Raw genomic sequence first — 25,906 nt, 5'->3', positions numbered from 1 at the left:
CCAGACCTCCTGCATCCATGTCCATAAAGGCCTTCACCAGGGCTAAAGCTGCTAAACACACTAAAGCTATGCCTCCCAGGGTTATTCCTCAGGGACCCTCTTCTAGTTCCCAGATCCTAACATTGGCAGAGGACCTTATCTCTTTAATCAGGGGCTCTCAGCCCCATCCGGACAGGGGCTCTCAACCCCCACTAGACAAAAGGCCCAGGGTGGACCCCCCTGATCCCCACTCCTCAGAGGAGGTCTCTGATGGCTCTGATCACTGGGACTACCAGGAGGAGGCTTTTTCGGCCTACGAGGATTCGGATGCAGAGGAATCTATCCCCTCAGCCTCCCCTCCTGAAGAGCTTTCCTTCGGGGAGCCCCTTCACTCTATGAGAGAGCATTTCAAATGGCAGGGCCAGGAATATTCTGATTCCAGGAAAAGATTAAGAACCTTTCTACATTTACCTCAGCATAGACCTTTGGCTATACCTCCTGTTTTAAATGTCATTGATGATGTGTACTCTGACTCTAGTATAACCCCTGACACTCTGCCTCCGGCTCCTGTTAAACCCGATAGGTATTACAGGGTCCCGGACTCGCATCATTTTCTTTACAAGGCCCACTCTGCTGATCCTGAAACTATTTCCCAGGGCCCTAAAGGGATTGCAGCTGCTACTACTAAGAACCCACTCCCCTCTGCAAAGGAGTCCAGGGCTTTAGAGAGATGGGGTAAAAAAGTGTATACTTCTGCCACTCTTTCTATGAGGGCATTAAATTATCAATTTCATATGATACAGTACCAAGAGTATTTGTTAGAAGAAATGCATAAGAAACTGTCTTCTACTGAACCCCTTGATCGCAAATCCCTTCAGGATCTGGTACATAACTCCCAGCAGGTTAGCAACCATTTCTTGCAGTGTGGTTATGATGCATTGGAAGCTTCATGTAGGTCAGCAATGACAGGTGTAGTCATACGTAGGCATGCTTGGCTGAAGGAACAATCTCTGCCAGACCATGTTAAAGCTAAGCTTTTGGATGCTCCACTGGAAAAGCAAAAGTTATTTGGTTCCACTGCTCAAGAGGTCCTAAAGAAATTTGAGGAAAAGGCGAAATCTGTACAAACAGTTAAGGATTTTCTTCAAGTCCAACCACCAAGATTCAGCAGAAATTGACCTTCCAAGAACTGGTCCTTTCCAGACACAGAAAGATTTCAGAGAGGCAGGAACAGGCGTGCCAGAGGTAGAGGGCAAGCTAGGGGCTCCTACAGAGGCCGTCAATGGCAGCCTCCAAACCAGACAGTTAGTGCAGGACCTACAACTGCTGCACAAGGCCAGACTCAATGACTTTGCTTTGACTACGCCAACCAGGGCTCAATTAGAAGCACCTTTAGGCGGAAAGCTTTCTTTATTCTCAAAAAATTGGCACAGCATTACAAGAGACAAATGGACACTGCAAATAATAGACAACGGATACAGGTTCAATTTTCACACATTGCCAGAAAGAAAAGGCATGCCAGGTCTGCCACCAAATCAAAGGGCAGAGGCTTTGAAACAAATCTCAAACTTACTACAAATGAAAGCTATAGAAAAAGTTCCTCTTTCAGACCAAGGCCAAGGATTTTATTCCAGACTATTCCTTGTTCCAAGAAAAGAAAATCAATGGAGACCAATTCTCGACTTGTCCGCACTGAATACTTATCTCATTGTGCCAAAATTCAAAATGCTGACTCTACAGCAACTCCTTCCCATGCTGGGCAAAGGGTCTTGGCTGGTGACTCTAGACCTCAAGGAGGCATACCTGCATGTCCCTATCAGACAAAGTTGCAGAAGACACCTCAGATTTCTTGCAGGGTCAGAGCATTATCAATTCTCAGCATTGCCCTTTGGCTTATCTACTGCGCCCAGAGTATTCACGAAATGCCTGGCATCAGTAATTGCACACTGCAGACTTCAGGGGATTCAAATATACCCATATCTGGACGACTGCCTTATACAAGTGGACAGCCAACAAACTTTGATAAAGGACTTAAATTATGCCATCAACCTTCTGCAGGCCTTGGGATATACAGTCAACATGCACAAATCAAGACTTGTTCCATCCCAAAGAATAACCTTTCTGGGTGCGGAGCTAGACACAACCACCCAAATGGCTTATCTCACAGAAGAAAAACAAAGACAACTACCGGATTACTTCAAGAATCTGACAAGACAAACTCAGCTGACTGCAAGGAAAATCCTGCAGGCCCTGGGTTACATGGCATCCTGTATTCTTTTGATCCCACAAGCAAGGCTGCATATGAGAAAGCTACAGTGGTACCTAAGGAGTTTATGGACTCAGCACAGTCACAGTTTAGAAACTTTGATCCCACTCATTCCATGCCTTCAAAAGGAATTTCTGTGATGGGCTCAGGCCAGCCAGTCCAACAGGGGGTTGCCCTTCACAAAGCCAAAAAACACCCAAACTATTACAACGGACGCTTCAGACCTAGGTTGGGGAGCATACTTGGAGGGCAGAGGTATTCAAGGACAGTGGTCACAAAAGGAGCTTCGCATGCACATAAATCAAAAAGAAATGCTAGCAGTGATACATGCAATCAAGGCCTTCAAACTCTTTCTGCATCAAGGCCACCTACTAATAAGGACAGACAACACCACAGTTATGTGGTACATAAACAAGCAAGGAGGCACCCATTCCTACCCTCTTTGCAGACTGGCAATGAAGCTATGGGATCTTTCCTTAAAACTCAATATACAGCTGCAAGCTCAGTTTGTGCCAGGGAAAGACAATATACTGGCGGACAGCTTAAGCAGAAATATCATGGATGCGCACGAATGGATGTTGCACCCAGACATCTTTCTACAGATAACACAATCATGGGGGAGGCCGGACATAGATCTATTTGCCTCCCCCCACAATCATCAACTGAAGAAATTCTGCTCAAGGACATACCACCCACAAGCATGGAAAGTGGACGCTCTCTCTTTCAGCTGAAGAAATTCTGCTCAAGGACATACCACCCACAAGCATGGAAAGTGGACGCTCTCTCTTTCAGCTGGAGAAATCTAACAGTGTATGCATTTCCACCTCTTCCATTAATGACCAAGGTGTTACTGAAGATCAGGACAGAGCAGCCAAAAGTGATTCTGATAGCTCCGTACTGGCCAAGACAGCACTGGTACCCACTGCTAAAGAGCATGTCACGTACGAAACCATGGCTTCTTCCTCTATGGCCACTTCTACTGACACAGCACAATTACAAAACTCTGCATTCCAACCTGAAAACCTTGCAACTAACAGCCTGGAAAATACCTTGACTCCTCCTCAGGATAAGCTATCCCAGAGAGTGAAGGATATTATTATGGAAGCTCGCCGCCCTTCCACAAGAAAGGCATATTCAGCAAAATGGAAAAGATTTCTCATTTGGAACACCACAAACGGCCTAGATGCGACAGTAATGAGCATGGCACATATCCTGGAATATTTGGCAGAAATGTTCCACAATGGTCTGTCTTATTCTTCCATTAAAATTCATGCTTCAGCAATTTCAGCAGAGTACAATACTGATCCACCTGTCTTCTCTCATCCTCTCCTAAGACAGTTTCTAAGAGGAATCAAAAACATCAAACCTTCAAGGAAACCACCTCTACCTGCTTGGGACCTTAACTTCGTGTTGGAAAAACTAACGCTGCCTCCATTTGAACCAGCAGCATCTGCAGATCTACAGTACCTTTCATGGAAGACTGCCTTCCTTCTGGCCATAACCTCAGCAAGAAGAGTTTCGGAGTTGCAGTCCCTGATGACAGTACAGCCATTCATTATTTTTCATCAGGACAGAGTTTCATTGAGAACCAATCCTACATTTATGCCAAAGGTGGTATCCAGGGTTTCATTAAACCAAGCTATTCACTTGCCTACCTTCTTTCCAAATCCACAAAACAAATGGGAGAAACTTCTGCACACCCTGGACATACACAGACAGTTGCGCTACTACTTGGACAGAACTAAAGGTTGCAGAAAAACTGACCAGCTGTTGGTAGCATATGCTGCTGGTACACAAGGAAAAGCAATTTCCAAACAGACAATTTCAAAATGGATAGGAAATTGCATTCGCTTTTGTTACTCCTTTCATGGAAAGACTGTACCAGCTAACATTAGACCTCATTCCACAAGAGCCACAGCCACCTCCACAGCCTTCTTAAGAGGGGTGGCTACCAAGGACATTTTAGAAGCTGCCACATGGAGCTCCGTGCATACATTTGCCAAGCATTACAATTTACCTTTATATTCCAGATCCAGAGCAGGCTTTGCTACGGCTGTCCTGCAGGGTATTTTAGCTACACCATCCTTTACTTAGTTCCTCCACCCCCAGATTGGCTATGGTACTCTACCCATATGTGATGACTGCAGATGCATCCTTGAAGGACATAGTACAGTTTTGTACCTACCATAAATGTAGATGTCCGATAGGTATGCATCTGCAGTCAGGTTTACCCTCCCTCCTTCCCCTCTGTGGTATTTCTTGGGTACTTACCCCTCTAATAGCTACCTGGGGATTCTATTACGGTGTATTTGTTTTTATATTATTGTGCATGTTTGGATTTTTATTGCATCTCTCCAAATTTAGCCTTCCTTAGAGGGCACCTGGCATCTGGGGCAAGAAAAACTGAGGAAGATGGCGTCGGCTGACGCTTTTATACCCCAGTCGCTCTGACGTCAGGGAAGGGGCGACATCAGCCGACGCCGGACCCAGACTTTGGAATCCGGCCGACGGAAGGGCTGCCTGAGGCAGGACAACCCATATGTGATGATGCATACCTATCGGACATCTACATTTATGGTAGGTACAAAACTGTACTTTCTGAGGTAGAATTACATGCTAGTTTAAATAGAGTATTATATAATAAAAAAATTGTGTATAACTATAGAAGTAATAGAAATAGAAATAAGTATGAGAACCAGGAAGATATTTATTTTACTACTACTTATTCAGTATTATCTAAATATATTTTAGAAGCAGTTAAATACAGTTGGAAAATAGTTAGGAGATAAGTTGATTGTTTAGAACATAAAAGGTTGTGTTTCTCCTTTAAAAGAGGTAGGACTATAAAAGATTTTATAGTTCATAGTAGATTTCATATGCCTAATAGTGCTGTAGTGAAAATAATAGACATTAAAGGTACAGCAGCATGTGGAAGGTGTAGTATATGTAAATATATTAGTGGTAAGTTCACTAAAATTAATGGTATCAATTTTCAAACTAATGGATATTTTAATTGTAAAACCGAAAAAGTTATATATGGACTTAAATGCCCCTCTAATAAATTTTATATTGGAGAAACTAAAAGACAGTTCTCATGCAGAATAAAGGAACATATTAGGGACATTAAAAATAATAAACAGACTAGTCCTATAGCTATACATTTTAATAAGTGCCATAAGGGGAGCCCAGATGGGCTATTAGTAACAGTTTTAGATAGTATTGGGAATAGTAGGTTTATGAATGAACAACAAATTAAATATATTTTAAGAAAAAAGGAAGCATTTTTGATTTTGAAATTTAATACAATGAGCCCTGTGGGACTTAAGAATGTGTATGGAAAAGTTTTGTGTGATTGTTATACCTTTAAGGTTTTATTGTTTAATGTTTTAATTAATTGTTTAATTGGTTAATATGAACAATGTTAACATATAAATACACTTGATGTATATGGTGAGATATACTCTGTTAAAGGCAAGTGGCCGAGGCGCTAGAGAAGTTTCATATGATTTGGATTTTCATTAAATCTTTTTTCTTTTATTTCGTGTTGCTGGTCTTCAGTTTGTGGTTCTACGATTCATCTTTACTGGTTGTGGTTTATTTCTATTCATGGCCAGCGACTCATTTTTGGGGTTGCCTAGGGTGTTCCTAGATACTCCTTTGGATGTTATACAGAAACCTATGGACAATTTATTGGGAGCTACAAATGGAGCGAATGGCTCAAGTTCTACTTCTTTATTGATAGCAGTAGCTCAGGTGAACCTGGTAATGCGGTTCTTAATAAATGGGAACAAGAAAGAAAAATTTGGCAACAAAACACGTTTTCCAAAATTGGTAAGAAAAGGGAAACTACGGTTAATCCAGAGGTTCATGATATGTTTTCTAAAGTTGAAAGACTGTTATTTAAAGAGACTGCTGTATTTCTGAATTCGCAAAGTATGCAGAGGTATGAGGAGCTTGAAATTACTCCTCGCGGACTCAGAGCTGTAAAAAATCCCTCCACTCCGTTTGACCTTACGGTGGTGGAGGAACGGCAGTTTCATGACAGATGGGTTGCGGCTGCACATAGATGCAGTCTAGAATGGGTTAATATTCTGGTAGAGAGAGACTTGTTCAAAAAAACAAAAATTGAGAGAAGAGATTAAAAATTTATGTAGAGATATTACTAATAAAATATCTCATGAAGAACTACAACAGTTTTTGGTTAAAACTAATGAACAATTAGTGGGGTATGAACAAGACATAATTGACAAAGAAAACAAAATTGATTCGTGATCTACGTGATTATGAGAATAAACGTGCATTTCTAGTGGCAACCAATCCTAAAGCTAAGAAGTCACATGTGCAGTTAGAAGGACAGAAGCAGAACGCGAGCAAGGATAATAGAGCATTTACATCAGGAGAAAGTGGTACATCTGTAACAGAAGGGGAAACGGACGTCGAAGATTTTCCAGGGTTGCCACCAGTTGGTAATAGTAGTTATTTAAATAATTTTCGAGGAGCTCCAAGAGGTCGTAAACGGAGTTGAAATGGAACAGGTCAGGGATATTACACAGATTATAAAACATACCAACGGACAAATAAATGGGGGAAATGGGACTAATTCACTTAATGCTAGTTTCACTAGCTGTAAGTATGTTGTTAATTTATCAGGATATGAGTTATCAGATTGTGACATTGCCGTTATGGAAAGGGGTTTAAAATATGTACTGACTGTTTTACCCAGGCTACATGAATTGAAAGGTGATGTGTTTCACTTTACTCGTAAGTTGAATTTGATGGATTATTTTAATACTGATGTTACTGCAAATGTTATATATGATGATGTGAATAGTGACTCTTTCAGTTCTATAAATAGTTTTTATTCTTGCCATTCCAATGAAGATCTTAATGCTTATTGTAAATTAAGTACGGAGAATATTAAGGTTAAAAGTGACTTTATGCCTCCATGTAGAAGCGACAGTATTAAACACTTTAATATTTTTCTGGGTTATAATGTGGAAAAGGAATTTTTCACATTTTTGAAAAATAAAAAGAATGTGAGATATAATTTAGATAAAGAGGAATGGCAATGTTTAAATAAATTAAGTCGTAAAGCTGAATTAGTATTTAAACCCGCTGATAAGGGTGGGAAATTAGTTTTGTTAAGTTACATTCAGTATTTATCTATGTGTTATGCACATTTAAATGATCAAATATATAAAAAAATTGATATTGTTGAATATTTAAAGGCTCAGACAGATTATAATGACTTAATAAATAAGGGGGATAGATTGTATTATTTTTTCAGTGAAGGATATACAGGAGAAATTTGTTATTAAAAATCCTAGAATGCCATGCTTCTATTGCCTTCCTAAAATTCATAAAAGTTTAATGGATCCCCCTGGAAGACCTATTGTGTCAGCAAGTGGTAGTTTTTTACATAATCTATCCTGTTTTTTACATGAATTTTTGTTATCTACAGTTAAAAAATTACCATCTTCTATAAAGGATGTATTTGAATTTTTGGATAAAATTGCTAATATAAGATGGGAAAAAGACATGTATTTTTTAGTATTAGATGTTGTTAGCCTATATACCATTATTAATCATTTAGATGGTATAAGGGCTGTTAAATATTTTTTAGGTGAAAATCCAGTTACTGAATATGTTATTGAATTAATTATGATGTTTGCAAAATAATATATTTGAATTTAATGGGAGTCTTTACAAACAAACTCAAGGAACAGCAATGGGGGCATCATTTGCCCCTAGTTATGCTAACATATTTATGGGTCATTTTGAAAATTTACATATTTATACCAATCAGTTTTTTAGAAAATTTGTTGTGAGATATTTTTGATATATCGATGATCTCATTTTTATTTGCAGGGGAGGTCAGGATCCAGCATATGAATTTATAAATGATATACATAATAATAATGTAGGAGTAAAATTTGATGGTTTACAAAGGGGGAGTAAGGTACATTATTTGGACGTAGTTTTACAGGGAGAAGATGATTCTCGTATTATTACCCATTTATATAGGAAATTTCCAGATGCTAATAGCATTTTATATGGTGATAGTTACCATCCCCCACATAATATTAAATCTATACCTTATACAGAATTTATGAGAGTTAAAAGACTATGCAATAACTTAGATGATAGGAAAAGAGAATTATATGATAGTTTTAATAGGTTTCATGAGAGGGGATATTCTGAGGTAGAATTACATGATAGTTTAAATAGAGTATTATATAATAAAAAAAATGTGTATAACTATAGAAGTAATAGAAATAGAAATAAGTATGAGAACCAGGAAGATATTTATTTTCATAGGTTCATAGATTAGTACTAAGCTAACTGCCCTTGCGAGCCATTTTAAGCCTAGCCAATTATCCCTTGTGAGACTCAAACCCTGCACCTTGTGTTTGTAAGGCAAACATTTTAACCATTAGGCCACCCTCCCAACCCCTAATTACTACTTATTCAGTATTTTCTAAATATATTTTAGAAGCAGTTAAATACAGTTGGAAAATAGTTAGGAGAGAAGTTGCTTGTTTAGAACATAAAAGGTTGTGTTTCTCCTTTAAAAGGGGTAGGAGTATAAAAGATTTTATAGTTCATAGTAGATTTCATATGTCTAATAGTGCTGTAGTGAAAATAATAGACATAAAAGGTACAGCAGCATGTAGAAGGTGTAGTATATGTAAATATATTAGTGGTAAGTTCACTAAAATTAATGGCATCGATTTTCAAACTAATGGATATTTTAATTGTAAAATTGAAAAAGTTATATATGGACTTAAATGCCCCTGTAATAAATCTTATATTGGAGAAACTAAAAGACAATTCTCATGCAGAATAAAGGAACATATTAGGGACATTAATAATAATAAACAGACTAGTCCTATAGCTATACATTTTAATAAGTACCATAAGGGGAGCCCAGATGGGCTATTAGTAACAGTTTTAGATAGTATTGGGAATAGTAGGTTTATGAATGAACAACAAATTAAATATATTTTAAGAAAAAAGGAAGCATTTTTGATTTTGAAATTTAATACACTGAGCCCTGTGGGACTTAATCAAGAATGTGTATGGAAAAGTTTTGTGTGATTGTTATACCTTTAAAATTTTATTGTTTAATGTTTTAATTAATTAATTGGTTAATATGAACAATGTTAACATATAAATACACTTGATGTATATGGTGAGATATACTCTGTTAAAGGCAAGTGGCCGAGGTGCTAGAGAAGTTTCATGTGATTTGGATTTTCATTAAATCTTTTTTCTTTCATTTCGTGTTGCTGGTCTTCAGTTTGTGGTTCTACGACTGTATTTTGTGTTTACTTGGGTTATCTTTGTCTAATATTTAAATTTGTTTGATGATCTGAAATATTAAGTGTGACAAACATGCAAAGAAATAAGAAATCAGGAAGGGGGCAAATACTTTTTCATTGCACTATATATTAAGAATGTCTGTGAAGACTGGTGCCAGCTGATCAACACAGTTTTTAAGTAGCTTCCCCAAGATCCTGTCCAGACCATCTGCTTTGTCCAGATGAACCCTAATTAGGTTCTTGCGTACTACTTCCAGTTTGAGGAATAGCGATGTGGCCTCCATTTGTGGGTGGTCTCTCTGGTGGGGTTCTATTCAGTTCTTCTGTTCTGGTGAAGTAGATGTTTAGCTTATTTAAAAAGTCTAGGTTATCATCACATCGCATGGATGGTGGCGTACAGTCTATGATATTTTGGATCCCTCTCCACAGCTGCCTGGGATCTTTCTGGTCAAAGAGGTGTCTCTGTATTTTTGGGCTGTAGGCCCGTTTTGCTACTTTCACATCTTTGTTCAAGTTAGCCCTGGTCTTTTTCAAAGCCTCTCTGTCTCCAGCTTTAAAGGCAGCATTACATCTCTCAGTAATTAGTATACCTCACTGGTGAGCTAGGGATTTTGGTTGACTCTGACGGTTCCATCCTTCAGGGTAGTGACATCCTCAATACATTTTGTGATGCACCCCACAACAATTTGTGTACTCAACTAAATTAATACATTGATTTATGGTGGCAGCCTCTTTAAACAGATTGAAGTCAGTGCATTCAAAGTAGTCTTGCAGAACTGAGACAGCAGTTTCAGGACAGATTCTTATTTGTTTCTTGAAATGTTTTTCCCTTACTAGCATTGGTTTATAGGTGGGGGTAAGCAGGATAGAAATGTGGTCGGAACTACCAAGATGGTGGTGGGGATTGCCTTCAATGCCTGTTTGATATCTTTCACACGTAAATACCTTTCTGAAGGTTCCTTCCTTTCACATGTTATTTCTTCAGACAGTGCTCCCTTTACTCCTTTCTCAGGCTTTCATGGCTTCTCTGGATATCAAGGATTCCTACCTTCACTTACCTATTCATCCCATTTTCATGAAAGTTTTACGTTTCTCTGTTGCTTCATTGCATTTGCAGTTCTGTGCTTTGCCATTTGGCCTCTCTACTGCCCTAAGGGTATTCAGCAAATATCATTGCAGTTAAGTGGTAATTGCTGTGAATGTCTTTCTATGTGAAGAGTCAACACAGTGTGATACACAAGCCTGTCAAAATGTAAGAGCATTATAGCTACAGATCAGTTTGTGCTTATGACTCCTAAAACTCTTCAGCGCAAACATGATCTTCACTCAGCAATTCCTCATTCTACCTGCATTCAGTATGCAGATGACTCCACTATTATCTGCTCAGCTACCTCTCAAATTGAACTGCAAACCATAACCCAGAACACATTTAATACTGTGGAACAATGGTTTACAAACCGCTGTCTCCTCCTAAATCCTAAGAAAACAAAACTGCTACTCTTCTCCCCAACATGCAAGTCCGCCACCATAGAATTTACACTTACATCTAACAATGGCACTGTTATCTCTCCAGACCCAACTACCAAGCTCCTAGGAATAACTATTGACAATAACCTCAACTTTGACACACATATTAACAGTACAATAAAAACAAACCGTCAACAAGAAACTTGGATCCCTTTATAGAATCAAACCCTTTCTTACTCCAACAGCCAGGACTGCTATAGCCAGAACTCATCTCATTTCTACTCTACTCTATGCCTCACCCATCTATACAAACCTTTCTAAAACCAACATTCACAAGCTGACTGTATCCTATAATAATATTGCCAGATTTGCTGCTGCCTCTCCTTTCCGAACTCACCACTGTCTAAATCTTATACAACTCGATTGGTTAGAATTTCTGCAGCATCTTCATTGTTCACAGCTTACTATTGCCCATAAAAGAATGCATCAACCCTCTAATACTCCTATACTCTCGAGCCTACTTACCCTCTACCATAATCCTAAAAACTTACGCTCTGCTAATAAACTACTGTTTAACATCAGCAGAGCTAACAATGTAGCAGGCGACTCCCTCTTCTGTAACACCGTTGGTAAACTATGGAATCTTCTACCCACTGAACTTACTACTCTCTGCTCTCATAAACTTTTCAAAAAGAAGCTCGAGCTTCATCTCAAGAAACACTGGTTATGTTCCTGTATTATCCCTGACTAACTGCTGCTTCTTCTCACTACAACCACCTGCATCATCTACCCTTCTCTTCTAAAGCTGCTTATTATGAATCCTGTGACTGAATTCTTCATATTTACTTCTTTATTATCATCATTGTTTAACTGCTTTACCATCGTATACATTGCATGTATTCTTCTGTAGACTTTTTCATGACCATATTTTAAATGTGTTTTTTTTCTATTATTCTGTAGACTTTTTCGTGACCATACTTAAAATGTTTTTTATTATATTTTGTTCTATTCTATTTTTGGTCTATCATATATTATTTATTGTTTTATTCATATTGTTTTGCACATGGAGCTTTTCTCCCCGGGCCTCTACTGAAAATGGACATATATCCAGCTAGACTAGCCCGGTCAACAAATGTAAAATAAAATAATTAAATAAATAAAATAAAGATTGGTTAAGAGGGCTGTCCATGACATGCTGATGTTTAGACTGGAGGTCTCAAGGGGCCCCCAACTTAACACTTGCTGGGGCCCACAAAATGCTAACACTGGCACTGGAAAACCCAGAATACTGTCAACTAAAAAAATGTTACTTAGAATTGCTGAAACTTTAATAGCTCAGATGTTGCCTTATCCATGTCTTGTTAGTTTTCTTTGGACTGAGGTATGAAACATGGCAATAAATAGAATGACCTTAATGTCACCTTCCTCTCTGTATTGGTGTGACAGCTCTGGCTAGCTAAGTCTTATTAATTGCTTAGTTGGAAAACAGACTCGGTCAGCTAACATTGCATAATGATTTTAATTCTTCTCTCTCTCATTATAGTTAATGAGACCACAGATGGCACATTTGCAGTGGCTGCTTGAAGCTTCTGGGGAGGGGTGCAAATGTGTCCCCCCCCCCCTTCATCTTATAGTTCTGGCACTCATGATCAGTATGCTGTAAAGTCAGTGTAAATAAGAGAATTTATGCTAAGTGTAAGTGCTGCTCGCTGATTGCCTGACAGCTTGGCAGTTTAGTGTCTTTTAAAAAGTAGGTAGTAGAGTTAAATAATTGTAGTAGTATGCAAATGTGTGTTTATAATGTTATAAGAATTTGTGTGTTATATGTATTTATGTAGTTTTGTTTGTCAAGGGGGACTGGTGCCTCTTTTACTCTCCTTTTAGAATGAAATGGTTAAAAGAGTACAGACACCCCTTACGGATATTACTGTTAGAGAAACAATGGCTTTATGTATGTTATTGAAAGGATATACTTAGACTGAGGAACCTTAGGTGCATACACACATGCTATATTGGCAGTGTACTACCAGTATGTATGGTCAGTGTTCTTAACTGTTGCATGTTAACTTTTGAGATCAATTCACTGAGTGCAGCAAGAGAAATTTATTATTAAGATTACAGCAAGCATCGCTTGTGGATAAAAGGAAGGAAATTTGTTTTTATTGCAGTATTTTGAATACAGGCCAGTGTCCAGAATTAGAATAGATAAAGACTTTGAAGGTTTCAGACCCCAAAGGCTTGTGTACTCTCTCTGTAGTGTGGCTGTGGGTTGGGAAATGAAAGTGGTCTGGAGTTGCTGAAGCTATATTTAAGGACATTTTTCAGTTGCAGGTATCTGGGTAGAAGCCAAAACATGTCACAGTGCACTCATTCACGTAGATGTCATTTTCTCTGTACTAATGTCACTACCATGAAAGTTTCTATATGTCTAGAGGGTCTTCCTTTGTAAGCATTAAGTGTTTTGATGCAAGTGTCTGGGTACTTGGCATGCATACACCATAGGAATTTTATTTACTTTTACTTGTACTCAGCATGCAAGATAACAAGTCCCACATGTCTGTTTCAGGAAGAACACAAAAGAAAAACGAAGCCCAGAGATGTACAATAAAGCTCCCAGTTGGCAGAAACTGTTCAGTTACTTAATTCTCAGCGTAGTCACACAGCGTGGAAACGAAAATACTTAAAAATCACTTTTATTAAAACCACCAAAACACATGAATGCTCAAACCATACGTTTTCGTTTCTTAACTTCATCAGATGTGGGCTGGAACTAAAACCAGAAATTTAAACCATTGGTAATTATCATAAAACAATCAGAATGTTTAAATTTACGTAATAAATTTAACTTTTTGTAAAAGAAAAACATGATGTTCTTAAAGTGCATGTTCAAAAAATGTAATGACTGAATGATACTGTATCAGAGACCTCAAACAGTATTTGAAATTATTTGATTTCATAAGACAAAATACATATATAAATATATTAAAAAACGCATAGGTGAAAGATATACCTATACCACCATCTACTGTTCATTCAGAAAAAACATATTAAAACATGGTTTGTTTGAAAAAAAAAACTTTCTCATTGAAACCTATTCTAGAATGTTACTTAAAAAATACATATTTATAAAACAAATTTGTGAATGTATAATGTGCTAAAAACTTCACTCAATAAAAAATATCAAATTGGAAACTTGATAAATCCGTACTTTTTTTTTAAAAAACATCTAAAAATGCATATAAACCACATGATTATAAAAAATATATTCAAAGATAAGATATTTATAACTTTATCTAACTTGGCATAAACTATAGCAGCAATAGGAAAGTTCACATGATTTATCGAAGTATACATTTGTCTATTTTATTGTGTGTATAAATGTCAGAATATTTCAACATATATGTTAGTATATGAAATTCTTATTTGATTTTAACCCCAACTTGGAAAATGTGTCCCATCTTTTATCATACTTCATTAGTTCCAGCCCACATCTGATGAAGTTAAGAAACGAAAAAGTATGGTTTGCGCATCAGTGTGTTTTGGTGGATTTAATAAAAGTAATTTTTTAAGAATTTTCATTTCCACGCTGTGTGACTACACTGAGAATTAAGTAACTGAACAGTTTCTGCCGACTGGGAGCTTTATTGCACATCTCTGGGCTTCGTTTTTCTTTTGTGTTTACTGGTTTTTGTGGAGCCCTTGTGCTTTCTTTGGGATTTACTTGTTTCAGGAAGAAATTATTTGTCTGGTATATTGTATTGCCTTTTGAGTCTGTCCTTGTTTCCCTGCTCCAACTCCCTGTTTTCCACCAAAGGTGACTGAGCATTGCTTGTTCCTCCTAAAATAGGAAAGAAAGCTGAGAGCCTCTTCATCCTGTCTTCCCAGCTGTCTTTTTTGACATGTGGGTTTAGTTTTGCACTCAGGTTGGCAAGTATGTAATCAGTACTTATAGGTTCATACTAGGCTATCTGCCCTAGGGCATTTATAAGCCTAGCCAGAGTTGTGTGGCTTTCACCACCCCTTAGGTTGAAGAATACTATACCCATTAGTTTGCCGTGCCTCTGTCCAGTAGTGATACAGAGATGATCCCCGGGGTAAACCTACGATCTCCCATCCACTGGTCAAGATTCCTCTTGAACAGAGCCAGCGAGGTGCTCTGTCTCACATGGACCGGGATTCTGTTCCACAGCATAGGGAGTCTCTGGGTGATGAATCTGTCCCTCCAGCACGTCCTATTTATATCCGTGTTGAGGTTTAAGTCTCTTGCTCTTGTGGCTCTGGTGGATTTGGATTTTTTGAGGTGGAGCATGTCCATTAATTCCAGGTTGGACATGGCCTTGTATGTCAGGCACAGGTCACCTCTGAGCAGACGGTATGCGACTGAATAGAGCTGGAGTTTCTTCAGTCGGGCAGCATATGGCATATTTTGAGCCCCTTTATCCTTTTGGTGAGGAACTTTTGGGGTCTTTCCAATTGCTGCAGGTGTCGGGTAAGATACATTCCGAATGGGGCATTGTACTCAATCATTGGTCTGATAAGTGAAGAGTACAGGGGAACAATGACCTCCCTTGATCTGGATGTGAATCCCTTCATAATCAGGTGGGCAATGTAGAAGGTCCTCCTAACCACTTTGGCAATGTGAGTGTCAAAAGAAAGGTTACTGTCAACTTGGGTCCCCAGGTCCCTGATAACCTCTTCTGTGCTTAATGGATTGCCACCTATGTGGTAACTTGGGGTTACCTTGTTTTTACCAAAGGGTATGACTATACATTTTTTGGCATTTAGCTTAAGGCCATGGCTCTGGCACCAGTTATCCGTTTCTATGAGACCTCTCTGAAGGATATCTGTGTCTGATGGATTTTCAGCTATGGCGCCCAGTTTGCAGTCATCTGCAAACTTTGTCAGCACAATCCTCCTATGTTTGCCTGCACTTCTGAAAAGTAGATGCCGAACAAGAGGGGGCCCAGGACTGAGCCCTGTGGGACACCGCTTGTGACCGGCTTGGAGTCTGACATGGCACCAGCAACTCTAACCCTGTGGGTTCTGTCCTTGAGCCAGTTTGCAACCCATCTTGTGACATATGGGTTTACATTTAAGCTGGTGAGCTTTTCTATGATACCCGAGTGGGGTATTGTGTCGAAAGCTTTTGCAAGGTCAAGGTAGGCTGTGTTAACTGCCTTACCCTCATCAATGGCCTTGGTGACTGTTTCAAAAAAGTCAACCAAGTTCAAGAGGCATGATCTGCCCTTGACAAAGCCGAATTGGGTAGGATCCAATGTCTGTAGGTCCCCTATGTCTTTATTTATGAGTTCCATTATGATCCTGTCCATAGCTTTGCAGACCAGGCTTGTTAAGCTTATGGGGCGGTAATTACCAGGGTCCGTAGAAGCACCGTCTTTGTGGAGTGGGACCACAGTTGCCGTACGCCACTCTTTGGGTACGTATCCTGTGGTAAGGCTAAGATTAAACAGCAGCCTTATGTGTGGGTTTAGTTCCTCATTGAGTTTGTGTAGCACACAGCCGGGGACACCATCCAGTCCCATTGATGCTGTGTTTTTAGCTTTAGAGAGAGCAGCTCTCACCTGGGCATTTGAGATGATTGGGAGGCTACACTCTGCTGGGATAGATATTTCTCCTTTTGGGGGGGGGGGGGATTTTCACTGAACCTGTCTGCCAGTATGTTTGCAATGTCTGTGGGTTTAGTGATTTTTGTATCATTTTGGACTAATTCTGAGCATATCTGGGAGTTTCCACCCAGATTTCTAACATAGCTAAAGAAGGCCTTATGATTGTCTTTTGAGTCCTTGGCGATTTTTCTCTCAAAGTTGGCCTTGGATGATTTTATGAGTGATCGTAGTTTTTTACTAGTATTGATCAGAGATGTCTTCCCTTTTAGGGATTTTGCTCTATCTTGTAGTAGCTTTCTCCTCTTGTTGTAAAGTTTGTTTATGGCTGGGGTCCACCAGATTGGGCTTGCCTTTGGTGGAAAGGGTCTTGATTTTATTTGGGATTGCTTGATCCATGCAATCCTGGAGGTGCTGTAGGAAGCATTTGTAAGGGATTCAGCAGCGTGGGTTGTGGTTTCCAATGGCTCAGGGGCCTTGAAGGATACCACACCAGTCTTAAGAAGTGTGAAGTTGGCTTTTGAGAAGTTCTTCACTGTGGTCTTTTTTGTTGGGGGTGGGGGCGGGATGTGGATCTCCAGTGAGATTAGTTTATGGTCTGATCTCACCAATGAGGGATATACTTCTGGTGTGGAGCATTTTGTCCCCATGTTTGTGATGATCAGGTCTAGTATATTTTCACCTCTTGTGGGAATGGTGACAAGTTTTTCCATAGCATTTGAGTTTATGAACTCCAAGAACCTTTGGGCTAGGGTATTGGGGCTTGAGTAATGTTCCCAGTCTATGTTTGGGAAGTTGAAGTCACCCAATATGATGGTGTTTGGAGAGACATTTATACTCTCCAGTGTCTTCAGGAAGGCTGTGTGGGGTTCCTGAGTTTGAGAGGGTGGCCTGTAACATGCTACAAACTGTAGAGCAGTTTTGCCTATGGTTAATTGCACCTGAATGGTCTCTGATGTTCCGTGAGTTGCCACCAGCCTGGAGATGTGGGTATCCTTGATGAATATGGATACACCCCCTCCTTTTGTGGTACGGTCCGGGTTTTAGGGCCGTAACGCATGATATGAGGTAAAACCTGATAGTGCCGGGGTGCTCTCAGGAGCCTTGAACCAGGTTTCAGTCACAGCACAGACATCAATGTTCTCCATACTGAGGAGGGCTTCGAGGGCGTGCATCTTGAGATTTAGACTTCTGGCATTGAGCAGCATTACCCTTAGTTTTTTTCCATTATTGTTTTCTAGGGCGGTGGGTTTAGAATTTGAGCCTTGTCTAAAAAGGCACTATGGGGTGGCAAGAGCCTTTGCCAATATCCGAAACCCAGGGCTGACAGGTGCAAGCCGTCCCTTGCGAAGCAGCGTGGCTTGCCAAGCATGTCATTCCAGGCAGACAGACATTGGATCCCCTTAGAATGACACCAGAAATTAAGCCAATTATTAAAACTGATCATTTTGTCTCTGTATTGTGGCATCATTCTTGGTGAAGGTAGGATACTGCTCAGGGTCAGGGTCATACCAGCCTGGGCTACATAATCTGAGAGCTCCTTTATGTCTCTTTTCATGTAGTCCAGGGAGGTACGTCTCAGGTCATTCACACCGGCATGGACAATGACTGAGTCATACTTGTACTTGCTGTGGAGTGACCTGAGTGCTTGTGTTATGTGGCGGATTCTAGCGCCCGACAGGCAGCTTACTGTGACCCTCTCCTTGTTCAGTCTGGTGAGTGGGACGTCAGTGTGTCTGACTATGGAGTCACCTATGACAAGTGCGTCTGGCATTGTGTTTGGCCTTAAGGGCTGTGACTGATTTGCACACTGACTTTGTGATCTATGTGTTGCTTGTGTTATGTCATGAGGTGGCAGTTGTTTGGGTGTCTGCTTTGGAGGCCTCTGCTGTTTTGGTAGATTTTTGATCAGTGCCTCCGAGTATGTCTTTGTGTGTTTATGTGTTTGATTTGTAGTTGTGATAGTTCTATGTGAGACTGGGTTTATGGTGTGTCTGGTTACCTTCTCCTCCTGTCTGGTTTTGCCAGTCCTGAGTTGAGAGAGCTCAGCCTCCAGTTTGGCTCATTAGTTGCATCTCTCGCATGTATTTGTGTTTTGTGGGAGGAGGAGAGGGTTGTCTGTGTACATGAGGCAATTGTAACATTGCCTCAATATTCCCAGATTCACCAGCTGAGCAGGAGAGGATGCTAGCAACTGACCCTTTGACATGCTAGAAGAAATGAAAAAGTTTTCTGTGTAACTGAGTCAGAAAGGACCTATAGGGAAGTGGGTACTCAAGGGGGTTTTAAGCTAGTGAAGTACTTTGTATAATATAGAAGTGCTTTACCTGACTAAAAATTGCTTTAGGAACAAGTGCTGAGCTTTACAGATAGAGAATAGACTGTTTAGATTACAAGTAGAGCAGTTCTAAGGGAAAAAATGAAGAGCAGACTTTACGGAGCCAGAAATTGTTTAACCGGCGCTGCCCGATGGTGCTCTAGTGGCAACTCCGCGCTAAATGCAGAAAAGGCAATAAGTCAGTAGTACAGGCTAGCACACTTTAGTGGGCAGCCAAATAATTCAATTAAACAGCAAACAAACACTTTTCGACTTGAATTAGACTAATTTCGACTAAAATGTACAACCAAAGGAAGGATAAACCCAACCAGGGTTTAATACAGTAACTAATCAAATAATTCTGACCACTGCACACTGAAGTTAAGGCAGACAGGTAAACCTTTAATACAACTAAAATGTACTTTTAAGTGCAGATAATAAAAAATGCAGTAAATAACTATGAAAACAGTTAAAGCTTGCTCTAGGTAAGCAGTAGAAGGTAAAACAAATATAAAAAAACAGCAGGATACTTAATCAGGAAAGCAGTCGCTTTTTTTCAGTTCTCTGTAGCCAGGAAGACTCAACAGGACCACGTGGAGCTGTGTCTGAGCAATATGGCTTCAAAAAAATGCCAGAGGCAGATTTTAACCAGGGAACTTCAAAAGAGCTAGAAATGGTACAAAATGACCAATTACTACAGCTTCTTGTGCTGAGGTCACTTCCCTCAAGGACAGGTAGGCTATTCAAGGCTCCCCACTCCCACTGGTGAGCTAAGAAACTTCCTTCTATCCAAGTAAGGCAATGGACAACACAGGAACTACAACACAGCCCAGGATACAGCAAGGCCTGTAAACTGGTCGAACTAGTTTAGGAGAGGCAGGAAAACAAGGAATATTTTTTTTGTTTTTTTTGTTTTTAAATAGAAACGCACAGAAATGCAGAAAAGGCAATAAGTCAGTAGTACAGGCTAGCACACTTTAGTGGGCAGCCAAACAATTAAATTAAACGTCAAATAATATCTCCAAGATGAACTTCACAAATTCGCTAATGTGCAAAAAATAAACTGCAACAACTTTACTGGTATAGAAAAAACATCCACGATCCACTGAAGTGCGTAAAAAACAGTTTATTATAAATCGAGTAAGCGCTTTCACCTATGTGGCTTCTTCAGACTCATACTCAATACTAACACAAACAGATTTAAATATCATCCTAGGCGGGAACTCTCTCAGTTAAAAAGCACTTAATTTAATTGTCACTCAATAAAACATTCAGCTAAAAGACATAAGCAATAAAAATAAAAAACAACTAACATAAAAATGATGTACTCTGTTTAAAAAACATGAGACGCAAAAACACAATCGCATATATAAAGCATATTTATCAGACGCATCATGTAAAACTGGTGAAGACAATATGACAATGTATAATTGGTAAAAGTATGTAAACAAGTGGGTAATAGAATGGGATGAATGGGATTGCTTTAAGGGGAGGGAGATAGTGAACAGAAAGAGACGAATCTAGGTATGGAACATGAAACTATCAGTGGACTTTCAACCTCCTCATTTTCAGGAAGGGTTTGACTGATAACTTGGCATTAAGTCCTGGTGAAACATCAGATCTTAACTTCATGATCCAGATATTCTCTCTGCTTTCAGTAAAATGTGAAAGTGAAATGGATGATATTTCTAAAGGCATAGAGGGCCTTTATGATTTGAGATCAGGTACTGCTGCTCCATATTTTTCTGATAGAAGGATTATAACTAATCAGACAGACAATGGGACTAGTTTAGGCAATATAATACCTAGCACAGCGGCCTTCTCTATATTTTATACCAATGATGTTGGAGATATTAAAGACGTGGTTAAGGCCCATTGGAATGTATTAATGGTAGACTCACAAATTAAGGAGATTTTGGGTGATGTTCTGCGTTTTAGATATAAGAACAAGAAAAACCTTAAAAGGTTATTATGTGACAAGGGCTCTATGAACCCACGTCTTAACATTCAATCCTGTGGCACATATAGCTGTGGCAGTTGCAATTTCTGTCCACATATTGACTAGCACTGTATTTATGCATCCCATCAGCAAACATAAATATTTTTCCAAGTGAGTGGTGATTCTACGACCAGTAATGTGATCTACCTTGCTACTTGCTTAGCATGTACATCCTTCTATATAGGGAAGACCAACAGATGTTTGAAGGACCACCTATGAGAACATTTGTATAGTATTAGGATGATGCATAAAAGCAATGCATTGGCCAGACATGTTCTTGAGTTTGGCCCTAGTCATACTTTCAGTTTTAGGATTGTAGAACAAGTGAGCGTTAACATCAGAGGAGGAGATATTAGGACACATACTGAAAGCAGAGAGAATATCTGGATCATGAAGTTAAGATCTGATGTTTCACCAGAACTAATGCCAAGTTATCAGTCAAACCCTTCCTGAAAATGAGGAGGTTGAAAGTCCACTGATAGTTTCATGTTCCATACCTAGATTCGTCTCTTTCTGTTCACTATCTCCCTCCCCTTTAAGCAATCCCATTCATCCCATTCTATTACCCACTTGTTTACATACTTTTACCAATTATACATTGTCATATTGTCTTCACCAGTTTTACATGATGTGTCTGATAAATATGCTTTATATATGCGATTGTGTTTTTGGGTCTCATGTTTTTTAAACAGAGTACATCATTTTTATGTTAGTTGTTTTTTATTTTTATTGCTTATGTCTTTTAGCTGAATGTTTTATATTGATTGACAATTAAATTAAGTGCTTTTTAATTGAGAGAGTTCCCGCCTAGGATGATATTTAAATCTGTTTGTGTTAGTATTGAGTATGAGTCTGAAGAAGCCACATAGGTGAAAGCGCTTACTCGATTTATAATAAACTGTTTTTTACGCACTTCAGTGGATCGTGGATGTTTTTTCTATACCAGTAAAGTTGTTGCAGTTTATTTTTTGCACATTAGCGAATTTGTGAAGTTCATCTTGGAAATTTGTGAAGTTCATCTTGGAGATATTATTTGACGTGCGTAGTTCCTGCCGTGTTCACCTCCTCTTGACTATTTTTATCCTTTAAATTTACCATTTGTTGTTCTGGAGGAGTGGTTTACTCTGCTATTGGAATATACCCTTTTATTTTTCAAGTTATTTTTTTGCGGAGACATGGCAGAAGGAGCTTTTGATCAAGTGGAGCTACCGTATAACATCAAGACACCAATGGATATCACTGTTGCAGCTAGACCTATCGCTGAACGCTTTGCTGACTGTTTACGGGAACGCGTAAACCCTTTAGCACTCTACGAGGATAGTGGAGATGATATTGAGCCTTTGGAGTTAACATTTAACAAAGAAGAACTACGCACAGCACTCGACACAATGGAAGCTGATTTCCTGAAATTAAAACGTTTACAATCCCAATGCCTGCATTTTGACGTTTGTATTCAAAGACGAATTATTCCGAGGGGATTACGAGTCCTGAAGATGCCAACCACCGGTACAACTTACCCTGAGCTGCTGTACCAATGGCAGCAGCTCAACATTGAGGTGAGTTTAAAGTATATGCAGTTATTGAATAACTTTTTTTCACCCATTGAGGAAGCACTGAGGTCGCAAATTAACGAACAACAAAAGCTCCTTTATGAGCGTTTTCCACACATTATTGGATGAAAGCCTCAACAACATCTTAGACAATATTAGTCAGTATGAGAGAAAACTTCTCTCACAAAAGAAACATAAATTACGAGACATATCTGATTTCAGATTGGGCCATATCTTTACTTGGCCAAGAATTACTAGGACTGTTGCTGGACATAGTAGCTTAAATGTTGTCAGAGAAGCCGTATCCGAGGTTGATGATAGACTGTCTTCAAACATCCACCGTTCAGATATGCCTCGCTTAGAGGTAGACAATCTCAAGCGACCGGCCATTACTCAAGCAACTGAGCTTAATAAAGACAATCGATCAGTTACAGTGACTGATCAATCTAAGACTACTATTGACAATACATCTAACATTGTACCTGTTCATAATAACAAAGGAGCTGATTGTACATCAGATGTCATAATAGTGTCTCATGATTTAGATGATAATTCAGAGGTAGTTCCTACTTCTGAACCTGTTGTACGGAGTAAAACAAACACAATGTTGAGATATACATCTTGTAATGATAGTGGCGCCCATAATAGTACATCGAACACCACTGTCGTTCCTGTCTTCAGTCTATCTCACTTTTTTCCAATCAGGGAAGACAACAGGGAAGGGAGGGTGAGATCATTGAGCAGAGGAAGACAGAAGCGAAAGCTGTCACTAGAACCACTTCCGAACAGGAATATAAAGAAAATGTGGGAAGGCAAGGGGAGGGGGGAAAACTTAGTGTTTAACCTTTCCTCTCGCATTTTAACACTTGATGAGATATCAGTATTATCCAAGGGTCTATCTTTTATACCCACTACAGGTAGTGTATTTGAAGAAACTATACGAGACTTTAAGTTATATGTCCGTAACTTGTCCTTACGACTAACTTTTAAGAATAATGGAGATCACTTTCCTAGCACAGAATTTCAACGTCCTAGTGTTTTTATGCCACAATTAAACCCACTTTTAGCAGCATTTAGTAAGCTTGTTGAGGATGATTTGTACAAGATTAGAGACAGCAATTGCAAACGTCCATATACTAAATATAATTTGACTTGTTTAGAGAATAATGCTCTCAAGAAATTATGTAGAGATCCAATGATATCCATCAGACCAGCTGATAAAGGTGGGGGTATCGTAGTGATGGACACTAACGACTACATCAGTAGGATGTCATCTATGCTGGGCACTGAACAGTTTTATCAGCCATTAGCAGTTGATCTCTTACGGTTTTATTTACATAAGGTACATTCCTTTTTGTTAGGTTTATTGAATAGTAACATGATTGATAACAGTCTCTTTTTGTTTTTAGATGTACCCACATCATTGATCCCTCTGATCAATGGTTTACCCAAGATACACAAAGATTTACAGGATCCCCCTCTGAGACCAATTGTTGCTGGCAGGGGGTGGATCACTGAACCATCCTCAATATATATAGAGAATGATTTGAGACCAATAGTAGACAGTAATATGTACATCTTGAAAGACACACGACAATTTTTGATTGATCTTTATGACTGTCTTAAAGATATATCAGATGTAACAGACTTAATTTTTGTGACAATGGATGTACAATCCTTATTTACTGTAATTCCTAACCAGACAGGTTTAGATATGGTTAGTCGTCATTTAAAGTGAGTATCTAATATGCCTGAGATCAAAGTTAATTTATTGATGTCCTTGTTGCAGTTGGTCTAATATAATAATATTTTTTATTTTGAAGGGAAATGTTTTTTACAAAAAGATGGCATAGCTATGGGAACTTCTTGTGCCAATAGCTACGCCATCTTATTTATGGCTGAATGGGAACATGAGTTTATGTATCAGTTACCTGCCTTTGTAGAACATGTTTTATTCTATAGACGTTTCGTGGATGACCTTTTCTTTTTGTGGGGAGGCTCCACTGCAGATTTACATAGGTTTGTACAACTGATCAATGCTTCTACCAACTATCTTAAGTTCAGCTATGAAATATCTGCCACTAAGATATCCTTCCTGGATGTCTTTGTAGAGAAACTACCCAGTGGACTGATCAATACTGGGGTTTTTAGAAAGCCCTGTCATATTAATACTCTGTTACACCGCCATAGCATGCACCCACAATACATTTTTAACAACATCATTAAGGGACAGGCTATGAGGATCTCCAGGTACAGTCCGAGTTTTACTGGCTTTGAGTGTGACCTTAAAGATCTTAATCGAAGGCTGATACAGCGAGGCTATGAAATGGATGATATTTCTAAAGGCATAGAGGGCCTTTATGATTTGAGATCAGGTACTACTGCTCCATATTTTTCTGATAGAAGGATTATAACTAATCAGACAGACAATGGGACCAGTTTAGGCAATATAATACCTAGCACAGCGGCCTTCTCTATATTTTATACCAATGATGTTGGAGATATTAAAGACGTGGTTAAGGCCCATTGGAATGTATTAATGGTAGACTCACAAGTTAAGGAGATTTTGGGTGATGTTCCGTGTTTTAGATATAAGAACAAGAAAAACCTTAAAAGGTTATTGTGTGACAAGGGCTCTATGAACCCACGTCTTAACATTCAATCCTGTGGCACATATAGCTGCGGCAGTTGCAATTTCTGTCCACATATTGACTCTAGCACTGTATTTATGCATCCCATCAGCAAACATAAATATTTTTTCAAAGTGAGTGGTGATTGTACGACCAGTAATGTGAGCTACCTTGCCACTTGCTTAGTATGTACGTCCTTCTATAAAGGGAAGACCAACAGATGTTTGAAGGACCGCATACAAGAACATTTGTATAGTATTAGGATGATGCATAAAAGCAATGCATTGGCCAGACATGTTCTTGAGTTTGGCCCTAGTCATACTTTCAGTTTTAGAATTGTAGAACAAGTGAGCGTTAACATCAGAGGAGGAGATATTAGGACACATACTGAAAGCAGAGAGAATATCTGGATCATGAAGTTAAGATCTGATGTTTCACCAGGACTTAATGCCAAGTTATCAGTCAAACCCTTCCTGAAAATGAGGAGGTTGAAAGTCCACTGATAGTTTCATGTTCCATACCTAGATTCGTCTCTTTCTGTTCACTATCTCCTTCCCCTTTAAGCAATCCCATTCATCCCATTCTATTACCCACTTGTTTACATACTTTTACCAAATATACATTGTCATATTGTCTTCACCAGTTTTACATGATGCGTCTGATAAATATGCTTTATATATGCGATTGTGTTTTTGCGTCTCATGTTTTTTAAACAGAGTACATCATTTTTATGTTAGTTGTTTTTTATTTTT

The 25,906-nt window shown here is 39.0% G+C and overlaps 1 protein-coding gene across 2 annotated transcripts in view; it reads left to right on the top strand.

Annotated features, from left to right (window-relative positions):
- LOC122811674 (zinc finger CCCH domain-containing protein 10-like) overlaps positions 1-25,906 on the top strand; it is a 3,783,075-nt gene that overhangs the window by 2,206,015 nt on the left and 1,551,154 nt on the right. The gene's annotated exons all lie outside the window — the stretch shown is intronic.

Source organism: Protopterus annectens, chromosome 9.part0 (assembly GCF_019279795.1).
Source record: "Protopterus annectens isolate FY-2018-M chromosome 9.part0, PAN1.0, whole genome shotgun sequence".
NCBI classification, from domain to species: Eukaryota; Metazoa; Chordata; order Ceratodontiformes; family Protopteridae; genus Protopterus; species Protopterus annectens.
This window is presented reverse-complemented; position numbering and strand designations above follow the sequence as displayed.